This window comes from Phacochoerus africanus, chromosome 6 (genome assembly GCF_016906955.1).
Source record: "Phacochoerus africanus isolate WHEZ1 chromosome 6, ROS_Pafr_v1, whole genome shotgun sequence".
NCBI lineage: Eukaryota > Metazoa > Chordata > Mammalia > Artiodactyla > Suidae > Phacochoerus > Phacochoerus africanus.
In genome coordinates, this window is record NC_062549.1 from 57,567,224 (window position 1) to 57,579,486 (window position 12,263).

The following is a 12,263-nucleotide window of genomic DNA, read 5'->3' on the forward strand; positions in this document are numbered from 1 at the left end:
CTGCAACTGAATTAAAACATATAAATTAGTGCAGATATGGAAATGTAAGACAGCACAGTCGCTGATACTGCAGAAGAGGGAATGACAAGCTTGCTCTACGGTCATTCTTACCCTTCTCTCCCTGGGGAGGTCTTTACTGCTGCCTTAACTCAGTCCTCAGACCCATATTTTGGGTTAGCAAAATATTGATGCAGGCTGCTGTTAGCAAAGCATCAAGGGGCCAATGATGAAGTCCAAGGTTCTCAGATGATTACTTAGGAGCTCTTCAGAAAAGAATTTTTACTCTTGGATCATGTCCAGACAGATACGAGTCACGGTTCCTGAGGGTACAGTGTGATGGTGGTGATTAGGAGTTCTGGCTCTGCCTTCAAACTGCCTGGGTTTGTTTCTGGCTCCATCCACTCCTTCCTAGCTGCATAGACATTCACAAGTCCTTTGAAATGTCTGTGCCTCAATATGTAACCAAGTGGGACTCTATGGAGCTTTCCTGGGATAGAACCTCCAAGTCCTCTACCTGCCTCCTGTCTGTAGAAAAATTTTAGCCTCCTAGGCCTTCTTCAAGTTCCAAGGGATAGATTCAATCAGAGAAGTGAGAAAATGAAGAAAGCAAAGGAAAACAGTCAAGCAAGACAATCCAATAATAATTTAGGCATTAAACAAAGTCAAGGACCTTTCATTCCTCCTCAAGGTTTATAAATAATATTCTGGGTAATATCATTTGATCTGTTTTACAGACCCTGAAGCCCTCACCAGGTGGAAGAAGTTAACTAACTGTATATTGCCCACAAGCATGTAATCCCAGACCACTTAGAAGCAGAAAGTTGATGATGTTGATTCCAGATTACCTCACTGTTAACCAACCAGCAGAATGTCCACTAGCTGATCACACACCCCACAATACACCTCCCTCAGTCCGTCTCAAAACCCTTTCCCTGAAGACCATCAAGGAGTTCAGGTCTTATGAGCACTAGCTGCCCAGACTCCTTGCTTCATGCTGTGCAATAAATGCTGCACTTCTCTTTGCCATAACCCAAATATTGGCTTTAGTGCATGCTGGTGAGCAGACCCAAGTTTGGTTTGATGACAAATATACTCATTTTTTTTCTCTTTTTTGAAAAAAATATTATTTTCTTATTTTTTAATTTTTATAGCTGCACCCGCAGCATATGGAAGTTCTGGGGCTAGGGGTAAAATTGGAGTTGCTTCTGCTAGCCTGTGTCACAGCCACAGCAACTCTGGATCCAAGTTGCGTCTGTGACCCACACTGCAGTTTGTGGCAATGCCAGATCCTTAACCCACTGAGCAAGCCCACGGATCAAATCTGCATCCACATGGAGACAGTGTTGGGCCCTCAACCTGCTGAGCCACAATGGATCTTATTTCAGATAATAAGATCCAAATTATTATTATACAGAGTGATATATACAAAATATGTGATATAATGTGAACTTCAGTATAAGACTTTACAAGATAGCACTGTTGAGATGAATAAGAAAAGTAAGAGTCCCCCCCCTCCCTGTCACCTACCAATTGCTGACATCAATGGCACAAAATAAGCACCAATAAGCACCTCGAATACCATTAATTTTATGAAAACTCCCATTTCTCCCGGAAACTGCAGAGAAGTCAGAGTTCATTCGGGTCTAAAAGGCCCCTCTCTCTCAGACAAGACAAGCTGAGCTAAATACTGCTGAGGTATCCACTTAAATGGAATCGTTCACAGACGTAATAAAAAGCTGTCCTTTTCAAGGCTGTTTCCATCTGATTCTTTTAATCCACCTTAAGATATTCGAACTATATTTATAACAGGCATTTCATCACTGAGACCTGTAGTCAGAAAACTTGAATCGTGTGCAGGCTTCCACATTGACAGACTGGAGCAGCATTCTAATTTAGTGAACCCCCACCAGGACAATGAGGGTGGGAGAGGAGTCGGTGTCCTCCTTGGACTAGCTGTTCAGTTATTGACTGCACTGTCCAACGTGACCTTTAGAGGCCAGACATCAGAGCAATGAGGTACTATCGAGCCTTCTATTATTTTCCATGAGAGGGACATTTTAATGTTTGAAACAGACTCGTCTTGAGAAAGGCCTTTCTAGTTGGAGCTTTTTGAAGACAAAGAGATGGGTGAGGCAGACACAGAAACGAGTTGTGTGGATCAGTAAGAAGCAAATTGACTTTGGCTAATAGAAACAAATTGGTTTCGATAACCATGTTGTATTTATATTAAAGTAAGAAAATGTATATCTGTTTAACCGTATTTGAAATTGACCAAACTAAGTAAGCAGGCATTCCTAATGATGGGCTGCTATTCGTGTAAGAAAAAAAATTTTTCATAAAGCATTTTAAGTTCAAATGATTAAATTTTTTAACTTTATAAATATTGAAGACAGGGTAAAGCTTCTAACTACTTACTGCTGTAAATGACGGCAATCAATCACCAGAAAGTAGACAAGGCCTTCGGTAAAGAGGCTGGAAAAGATCAATATGGTCTCCTAGCAACAGACCTGCATTCTGCAAAATCCTGCAGTCATCTGGGACCTTTCAATCTCTGACCTGCCCCAGTAAACCATGGCAGCATCACTCTTTCTGCATTTCCATAATGCTAACTCAGAGAGCATATTTCCCAAAGACAAAGATGTCCACACTTATCAAATAAATATTCAGGAGAATGAACCCTCTATGAAGATAGCAGAATAGAGTTAATTAAATTATACCTGTGGCAAACGACATTTAATTTGACCTAGATAACACTGCACAAACTAAAGCTGGAGGTACAAAGAAAATCAGATGCTATTGCTCAGCAGATTCAAACCACAGAAATCAACATAATATGAGAATCATTGGGCTCAATAGTTGGTAGTATTTATTTTTGTTTGTTATTCTAATCAGCCATATCTTTTATATGGTAATCAAAATAATTTTTCAGACAGAAAATACCCTGTTATTCTGACCTTAGCCCAAACTGATCTTTAATTATATATTTTTCTTCAATTTTTTTACACAACCTTCTTTTTAAGCCCATTTATTTTAAGGGTGGCAAAGACAAACATAAACAAATTATTATTATACAGTGTGATACATACAAAATATGTGATGTAATGTGATCCTCAATGTAAGACTTTACTCAGCCTGTCTTATAGGGGTGGTAGTTGGTGCAATATTTTTTGAGGATTTGATTTCTGAATAACTTTTCTTTTTCTTTTGTTGGCTGCACCTGCAGCATATTGGAGTTCCCAGGTGAGGGACTGAACCCATGCTGTAACTGCAGCCTGTGTCACACCTATGCCAACTCTGGATCCTTAACCTATTATGCTACATGAGAACTTCATAAATAAGCGATTTTCTTAGCAATTAAGTTTAATGTCCTTTGGGCCTAGTGTTTTTTGGTTTCATAGACAAGATCTACAATTGTCTAGCTGCTTGACTATTATGTAAACGCCACAATATCTCAGTGCCTCCGTTTCTTCATTTCATAATAAATGGCAGAGTAGTTGTTCTAAGTATCAAATTAATGTGTGTGAAATGCTTTTATGAATATCTGGTCTAGAGTTAGTTCAATAAATATTAGTTTTTATGATTAGCCTAAAGAATAATTGCTTTGATATATGCTAATGTCATTAATGAATTCGATAAGTATTTCTCAAGAGCCTATTCTGTCAGGCACTACTCTAAACCTAGATTTCATGGCAGGGAGCATGAGTCCAGATAGCAGTTCCCATGAAGGGTACATTTCCGAGATCAAGTCCAGTATAAGATTGCCTACTGAAAAAAAAAAAGCACTATGTACCATCTGAGAGTTGTGTTTTATTGGGGGCAAAATAATATTGGGGATTATAGCCTGGAAGACAGAATCTCAGATAACTCTGAGGAACTGTTCCAAAGAAAGGCAGGGAGAAGATCAGTATTAGACATGATTTTAGTGAAGTGGGGTACATGCAGTCAAGCACACATTTTAGCAGATGCTTGCTGCTCATCACGAGAGCAGATGTTCTCCTCTCCTCTAATGATTTTCATGCTTTTCTAGATATGGTAATATGCAAAAAAAAATTGGTTTCATAAAGTATTCTCCTGAAAATACCCATCTGAAGGCTTGTTCTGCCAGTTCTCCCCAGAGCGCAGAGTGCCTCCACCCTGAATTTCTTTCAGGGTGTATTGAAGGTCAACAACTGCAGTGGCTAGTGTCCTAGTCCTTGTAGAGCCAGATGGTAAGTGGTTATTTTTAGTTGGCAGGCCTTGGGAATGGATGTCTAAAAATCTCATGTTCCTAAAATGAGCTAAATAATACAAAGATGGCCATAAGTAAGGGAGATAGTATTTACCACACTTTCTGTCAATCTCATCTTGCTCCAAAGAAAATGTAAGAGAAAAGAAAAAAAAAGTTGTTCTTCAACCTCCTTCTGCATAGGTAGTTGCTTATATGATGTGATTTGAGGGGCACCGTTGGAAGGCTTCAGGCTTCTAAATCTTTCTTTAACCATGATACTGAAAAAAAAAAAAGAAAAGAAAAGAAATGGTGCCTGCCATTTCAGAAACAAGGGATGTTGCCCATCCTCAAGCCATCAACCACTGCAACCCCACCTGCTCCCCTTCCTGCTCCCCCCAACAGCGCACCCTGAGGGGCATTCAGGATGGAGAAAAACAGGATACTGGTCCTAGAGAGATCAGATGCATATCAAAGGAATAATTTCAATGAGCCCAGACTCTTGAATATTTCCATACATAGAAAAGTGCCAATTACATTAACTTGAAACGTCTGTTTTTGTGATTAGCAGTCATCTTTTGATGTCCACCTGCATATATATATATATGCACATATGCACATCTATATAGCCTAGCTCTTCCCTTACCTCTCTGGAGCTGTTACTTAGAGCTCTCCGAGAGGCTGTGTCCCTGGCTATAGTCCTCAGTAAGGTCTCAGAATAAAACATAGCTTGCAACTTCAATTAACAATATTATTTTCTTCTTTTTTTTTTTTAGGGCCCCACCTGTCGCATATGGAAGTTCCTAGGCTAGGGGTCAAATTGGAGCTGCAGCTGCTGGCCTACACCACAGCCACAGCAATATGGGATCCAAACGGTGAACTGTGTCTGTGACTTACACACCACAGCAATGCCAAATCTGAGCCACATCTGTGACCTATACCACAGCTTGCAGCAATGCCAGATCCTTAACCCACTGAGTGAGGCCAGGGATCGAACCCACATCCTCATGGATACTAGTTTGGTTCTTAACTGCTGAGTCAAAACAGGATCTCCAATATTCTTATTATTAGAAACTTCTTAGTTTGGGATAAAAGATTATGATTCTGGGAACTCATTTTTAGCACACAGATTTTTCCAGAAGGAATGACAAACATTGTCACAATTATCTATTAGTATAGTTTAAAAATCAATCTATCAGGTATGAGCAAGCCTGACATCTAGGAAGATATGGTGAGCAACAGGAGAAACAACTAGTGTTGGAGAAGAATAGAAAGAGTATTTTTCCCTAAGGACGGGAAGATCCTTTGCAAGCAGTACAAAGGATGCCCCTGGGCAGCCTGTGGTGGACCTGAGGGCTTTGGGTATCTGGAAGAGAGGGAACGAGCATAGACACAAAGGAAGGCAAGTGGGACTCCTCACTCCCACTCTTCAATACATGGGAAAACAAGACCAAAAAAAAGAATATATTCCTCTATTCTATTTAAAAGAAAAATGACCTATTACCTGAGAAATAACCTGGGAAAGTCATTTTACTTCTCTGAGCCTTAACGTCTTCACTTATAAAATGGCAATGTCAATATAACTCTTGCTAGACTATTATAAGGATAGAATGAGATGATATATGTTATATAGAGCTTATCTAATATAAAAGGTACAACTTATGTGAAACAACAATGACAAAGATAATAATTATTTTATTATCATCATTATCTAAGAACATAAATGGCCATAAGACAGGAAGAGAAGAGGTGATCATTTTTCATGTAATTATGGTACCTAGTAGAGAGCAACATGAAATTGGGGGCTTATACACAACATATGTATATGGGCTTAAAAACCAATATGTGAATATGTGTGTGTGAATGTGTGTGCTGCAACCAGCACAGTGCAGGAGATTATGGGAATACAGGTCAAGTATGAAATGATGATCACTGTCAAGTGATCTTCCATCTAGCACTAGATGGTGAAACAAAAATCTCACCCACAAAGAGAAGCATCAGTGTAAGCAGAAGTCTCAGGCAAGTCTTCCAAGGATAGAAAAGAGTTGATATTGGTGTTAAGGAATGGAAAGAATTTGGATGAGGGCAAAAACAAAAGGAGGATTGTCCAAGTTGAGAACAGGATAATTCAGGACAATTGATGGCAGGTATGGAAAACCAGCCAAGAGATAACATAAGTCAGGACATAAATACCTGTGGGAAAAAAAGGCTTGAAACCACAGTGTGGGAGCCAGGCACAAAGGGATTTAAGAAATGATGGCAAAATGTTTTGTACAGCCAGAAATATCAAACCATCTCATAATAATGAAATTTAAGGTCCTGAGTTTTGGGGGAATAACAGATAGTTGCAAAGGGTTGATAATATAGGAATTGGTGGTTATGTATACCCTAGGAAATAAGCTATAGTAAAGATGGTTCTTGTTTTCTGATCAATACATTTCATCACTTGACTTCAAAACAATCATTTTCATGAAAAAAAAAAGACTATGGAAATGAGTATTTGGACATATAACAGTTGCCTTTACTTTTTTGCTTTACTCTTTCATCGATTTCCAAATGTAGCTCACAAATGCAAATTACAAACATACCTGTCATTTTATAAACATATCACAACTTCTAGGGCAGCTCAAAGCCAAATGCAAAGCCATAAGTCTGGCAAATAAAATGTGAGATCACCTCTCAGAACAGCTGATAAAAACGCCCAAACTGCTTTTTCTCTCCAGACCTGATGTTCTTAGATTGTTAATACCCACTGTGAAATCAAAGGAGGTCAGGCTACATCTTCATGGCTGATCTGTCCCTCTGTACACAGCCAGGAGCCAGGCTTGTACACACCGAGTCCACAGAATGGAAGGCTGCAATTAATGAGAAAAAGGTTTCAATGGGATTTACAATGAGTTCATCGAGGACCTCCTGGCTCAAGGTGGTACAGCTGTGATTAGGGACCAGAATCATTCATTGGAAAGACAAAGGCTTCTATCAACTCAGTGAAATAGTGGACTGAACTAATTTGGCCTTATCATCAGCAATAAACAGCTTTATTTAGGCTGCTCTAGTCTCTTCACTTAGAAACAAAATTAATTTAAAGTAAACAGTAATAAAACTGAGAATTCTTTTTCTTTTTTTGATTATCTGATCTGTGGCTACAAATACGAACAAGCACTTAAAATGCTAGTCAAAGCACAGACAAGAAATTAGGATTAATGACACAGACTTTCTTCTGTATCATGGAAAGAATTTTAAAGATGTCAAAATTCAACAATGGACTCACCCTTGAATACATAGTTTAATCAAAGATCCAGCATCATTCATTGTGGGAAGAGGGAGATAATCTCTTAATGGGATATGGGGTTTGTAAGTATGTGAGGGGGTTGTGGCTGGACATGAGTGTATTTTCTCTAGCCATTAAGGTTTTCATAAATTTATGATTCATCTTACTCATTCTTGAACTGCATAAAGGACCCATACTCTATTATTGTCTCTGAAAAGCAAAGACTGATTTCCTATTCATTTATAGTCAACAAATAATCATGAAGTCACAGGCAATGTATTATTTTGAGGATATTGCACAACTTGGCCTATTTTAGGAGTTTTTGTTGATTCCCATTAAGTAGAATTCTGCACAAGTGAATTACCCTCTGGCTAGACATTCCAGGTCCTGGGATCCTATCGCCTTGAACCCTTGATACTTGATGAAATATTTTTAGGATCTTGGATTTCTTATTAACTGAATCACTATTTTATCTATGATAGATTAAGAGACAGTGATTTTGTTGGTAGATAGAAAATGTGATAGAGTAGCTAGAAGGAAAAGTGTGAGTGAACTGTGTAAAAAAGACAAGGGAGAGAAAAAAAAAACAGGTCTGGATAAACAAGAGGTAAAAATAATAGTGCTATAATCAGAAGCACATAGAATACCTAATACTAAAAGCACGAGAGAGGGAGGAAAAGAGAAAGGGAGGGAGAGAGAGAAAAATGCATAAATAGAATTTTCTCTCTTCCTCTTTTTAAAAACTTTATGTCAACTCTGATTTACTTAGCATATGCTGCAATGTCTCCCTAGCAACAGTCTCTCATTGGTCACGCAGCCCCCACATGATTCCATGAAATCCAGGTCAACCTTATGCTTCAACACAGTCCCACTACCACCCTTGTGATAAAATAAGCAGAAACAGCTTGAGGGGACAGCAGAAACACCAATTTCTTTTTCCAATTAGGGCCTAATGACCTTTCCTAAGGGGCTACCTTATCAAATATACCCAGACAGAACCGATCACTTCTTACCAATTAAGCTCTCATTTTTTGAAGTAAGATCAATAAAAACATTACTGAGTTATTGGTTGCCTCAAATATGAATACAAACCTGCATAAACTCAATCCTAAATTGCAGAAACGCATCTGGAGAGAATGTCTTGGGGCAAAATCTCCTGGGATCTCCTTAAAGAGCCAAATTCAAAGACAGGCAAGACTTGTGAACTGACTCCATTAAAGCTGAGTTGAGAGGCAGTTTTTATTTTTAAATTACAGATTCAACTATAAGGAGATCCTACAGCATAAAATCAAGGACGGCGCTACAGAAATTGTAAAGTGAAAAATGTTAACATCATACTAGGTTGTTAAATTTTTCTGAAAAGAAGAAACTCTATCATTCAATAGTAAATGGAAAGATTGCTCAGGATTCATAGACTTTTTATCCATTCCACATATGAGGGGAAGGCCCAAACTGCTTTAGCTTCTATAGAGTGCTAAAATGCCTCTGATATTTTAAGTAAGATTTTGCTGCCTGGCATGTAGCTATGCTCTTTTTTCTTCCTTCACTAACTCTCCCCAAACTGCAAGTCTACAGAAGATCAAAACGTATCTTAAGGCAAGTTGATAAGAGATGAAATCTGACATTTTCTTTTATTGTGATGTATGATTTCTCCTAGTATAATGAGCATCCTTGAATTTGTGCCAAGTGAAGCATTCCTTTTAGTATATCTGTCTGAGGATGAGGACAAACTACACACTGCTGTGGTATTTGCTGAATTCACAAGGAAAAAAAAATCCCAACCGGAAGACATCCTCACTCTCACTCCTTCTACTGGAACATCTGGAATGGGAATTAAGATAGTGCCAAGATGTCCTTAAAACTGTGGATTACAGCACTTCCTTGTGTTGCCAAATTCTCTTAAAAATGCATCTTCCCACAAAAATCCTATGCTACGGTGGCCTTAAGATCCAAAGTAAGGGAATTATTAATTTTATTGTTGTTGTAACATAGAGACAATGAAATGTGATAACTGTATCTTTTCCTAGGAACTGACAAGGAGGACAAGATCTTAAAGTAGTTTCATTTTGCTTTGAATGTGACTTGGTTGCCACTTCTCGTGGGACACAGTGATAGGAGGCAGCTGGTGTCTGAAGGTTATGCTGACCTCAGTTTTCAATAAATGGACAATAGTGAAAGATCATTGTGTCCTGGAGTCAAGAAGGTTGCAATCTTTCTTAGGATATTCATGTGGAAATTATTTTTATCCTTATTTCTTTGGTCTCTGTCATAGTTCTACTGTTTTCTGTTAATTCAATAAACATCAAACATTTACTATGCTCCAAACATGGCAATAGGTACTGGGAGTATAAAGATAAATATTAACCACTGTCCTTCCAGTGTTACTAGGGACTTCACATTCATAAATTCACTACAACATGATAAAAGAAAGGGAAAGCAGAGAAAAGGTGTGCTGAGGCTTGGATGGCATTTTGTAGCAGAAAGCTATCTGCTTATTTTTAAGAAGCACTGAAGGGAAATCTGAAGTTGAGTGTTAAGATCTATAATAGATATTCTTCAGAGAATACTATAATAGTATTCTTCCAAGAATACATTCACTCATCCCTTGACATTTACTGATTGACTACTCTGTGTTCAAACTGTCACAAAGTCTAATTGTGAAGAAAGTCAAGTAAACTATTATTACACAATAAGAGATGTAGTATGATAGAAATGTAAGTGGTTGTTATGGGTTGAAGTCTCCTCAAAATTCACATATTAAAGTCCTAAACCCTAGTACAGCAGAAGGTTACCTTCTGTGGAGACAGTCTTTACAGAGGCAACCAAATTATAAGTAGATCATTAGAGTGGGTTCTAATCCAATATGACTGGTTTATAAAAAGGGAAATTTGGACACAGAGACACGCATACAAAGAGACATGTGATGTGAACATGAAGATGACCATCTTTGTGGCCATGGACAGGGGATAGATTCTTTCTTCACAGATTGCCCTCAGAAAGAACCAACCCTACAACCCCTTCATTTTGGACATCTAGCCTCTGGAACAGTAAAACAATAAATTTCTGTGGTTGAATCCACTCAGCATGTGGTGCTTTGTTACTATAGCCCCAACAGATTAATTCAGGGGTCTGTCTTGTGAACACCAAGAAAAGTACAAGAAAGTTCCAGCAAAGGTTTTTTTTTATGTCATGTGTGAAATCCAAGAACTCACTAAGATCATTTAATTCCCAAGGACAAGCTGTCCATCTATTTAGTAAGATAGTTATTAAATATCTACTATGTAAAATATATTTCCTAGGCATTGTGGGTAAAGCACAAAGTGACATGTTCCCTCAGGGAGTTTACAACCTGATGGAGAGAGACAAGCAAAAAAACAAATTTTAAATTATAATTATTTCTGACTGAGATAAAGTAATGAAAGAAGAAAAATGATAATATTATCCCTTACATCACCAAGGAGATATGTTTAGATAGGTTTGTTAGGAAAGGACCATCAGAAGAGTTTTTTTTTTTAAGTGTGTTTGGGATATACTTTTTAAATCAACAAAGTTCAAAGGATTTTTTTCCAAGTGGTTACTGGTTTTATTTCAAATACTGGTGCTGAAGAATTAATTTGAATGCATCATTTGGAATTGCCCCTGTTATACCAGGTCAAGACCTTCCTCATAATATTTCTGGGGATTGTAATGTTTCTAAAAATATTTAAGACACATGATGATGACCTGCAAAGAATTCTGGTCCTTCCCCAAAATAGATTTTGGGGCACCCCTCCCAAGAATCAGAGAGACAAGAAGATATGAGAATCAACTTCAACAAGTAACATATAAAAGTAAAAATACAAAAAGTTTTTGGGAAAACTAAAGATGTGGGGCACCAGAATGTGTGTATGATAAGATGATGGGTGTTAGGGAACCTATACCAAAGTTAAAAAATTAGGTTGGCTGAAAGATTTCTGTTTATGCCTATATCTCTTATTCATCACTATAAGGGTCAGGAAAGCTGCTGACCCAGACCAGGGCCAACAGTGGTAGATATCTATATAACACAGCTGAGAAGTTGGGTGAAACAATTATTATCGTGATCTCAGATGTGTCAGCAGAGCCTACCTCCACACTCATTGAGCCAGACAATAACATAAAAGCATAGTGACTCCTCAGAGAAAAAGCAGTGCCTAGTTTGGCATATGTCCCAGGTTTTGGGTGGGTTAGTGGGATGCCTGGGGTGGAAAAAAAGCAGCATATAATTTGGGATACTATACCAAAGGCAACATTTTGTCCTGAGACCACTTTCCTCCCAAAACTCGTCCAGAGGAGGACAAGCTAAAACCTAGACGTTTTTCTACCTGAGAGGTATTTAAGAGTCATGACATTTCAAAGAGATGTTAGTATGAATCAGGTCTAATTGGAAACATTGAGTGTGAAAGTATAATATTAACATTAAAAATCTCAAAATATATCATTTGTATGTGTTCGTTTTGTGGTTTAGGCTAAAGGGTAGCAGCTACCAGGAGATGCTCTTTTTAGGATCATGGCAGGGAAATGAAAGGGAAAGTAGAGACCCAGGAGGTCTCTTTGGTCCTCTTTTCAGAAATGGTGCTCAGCCATTTCAAGCACATTTCATTGACTAGAATCAGTCATGTGACTGAATCCAAATTTAAGGTGACTTTGGTATGAGGGACTGTGATATTATCTGAGAAGAATGTGAAGAGAGAGTTAAGTAAAAATTGGAAACAATATTTCAATTTACCTCTGAAGCTGTCACTAAATTTCTCAATAGGGGAACCAGAT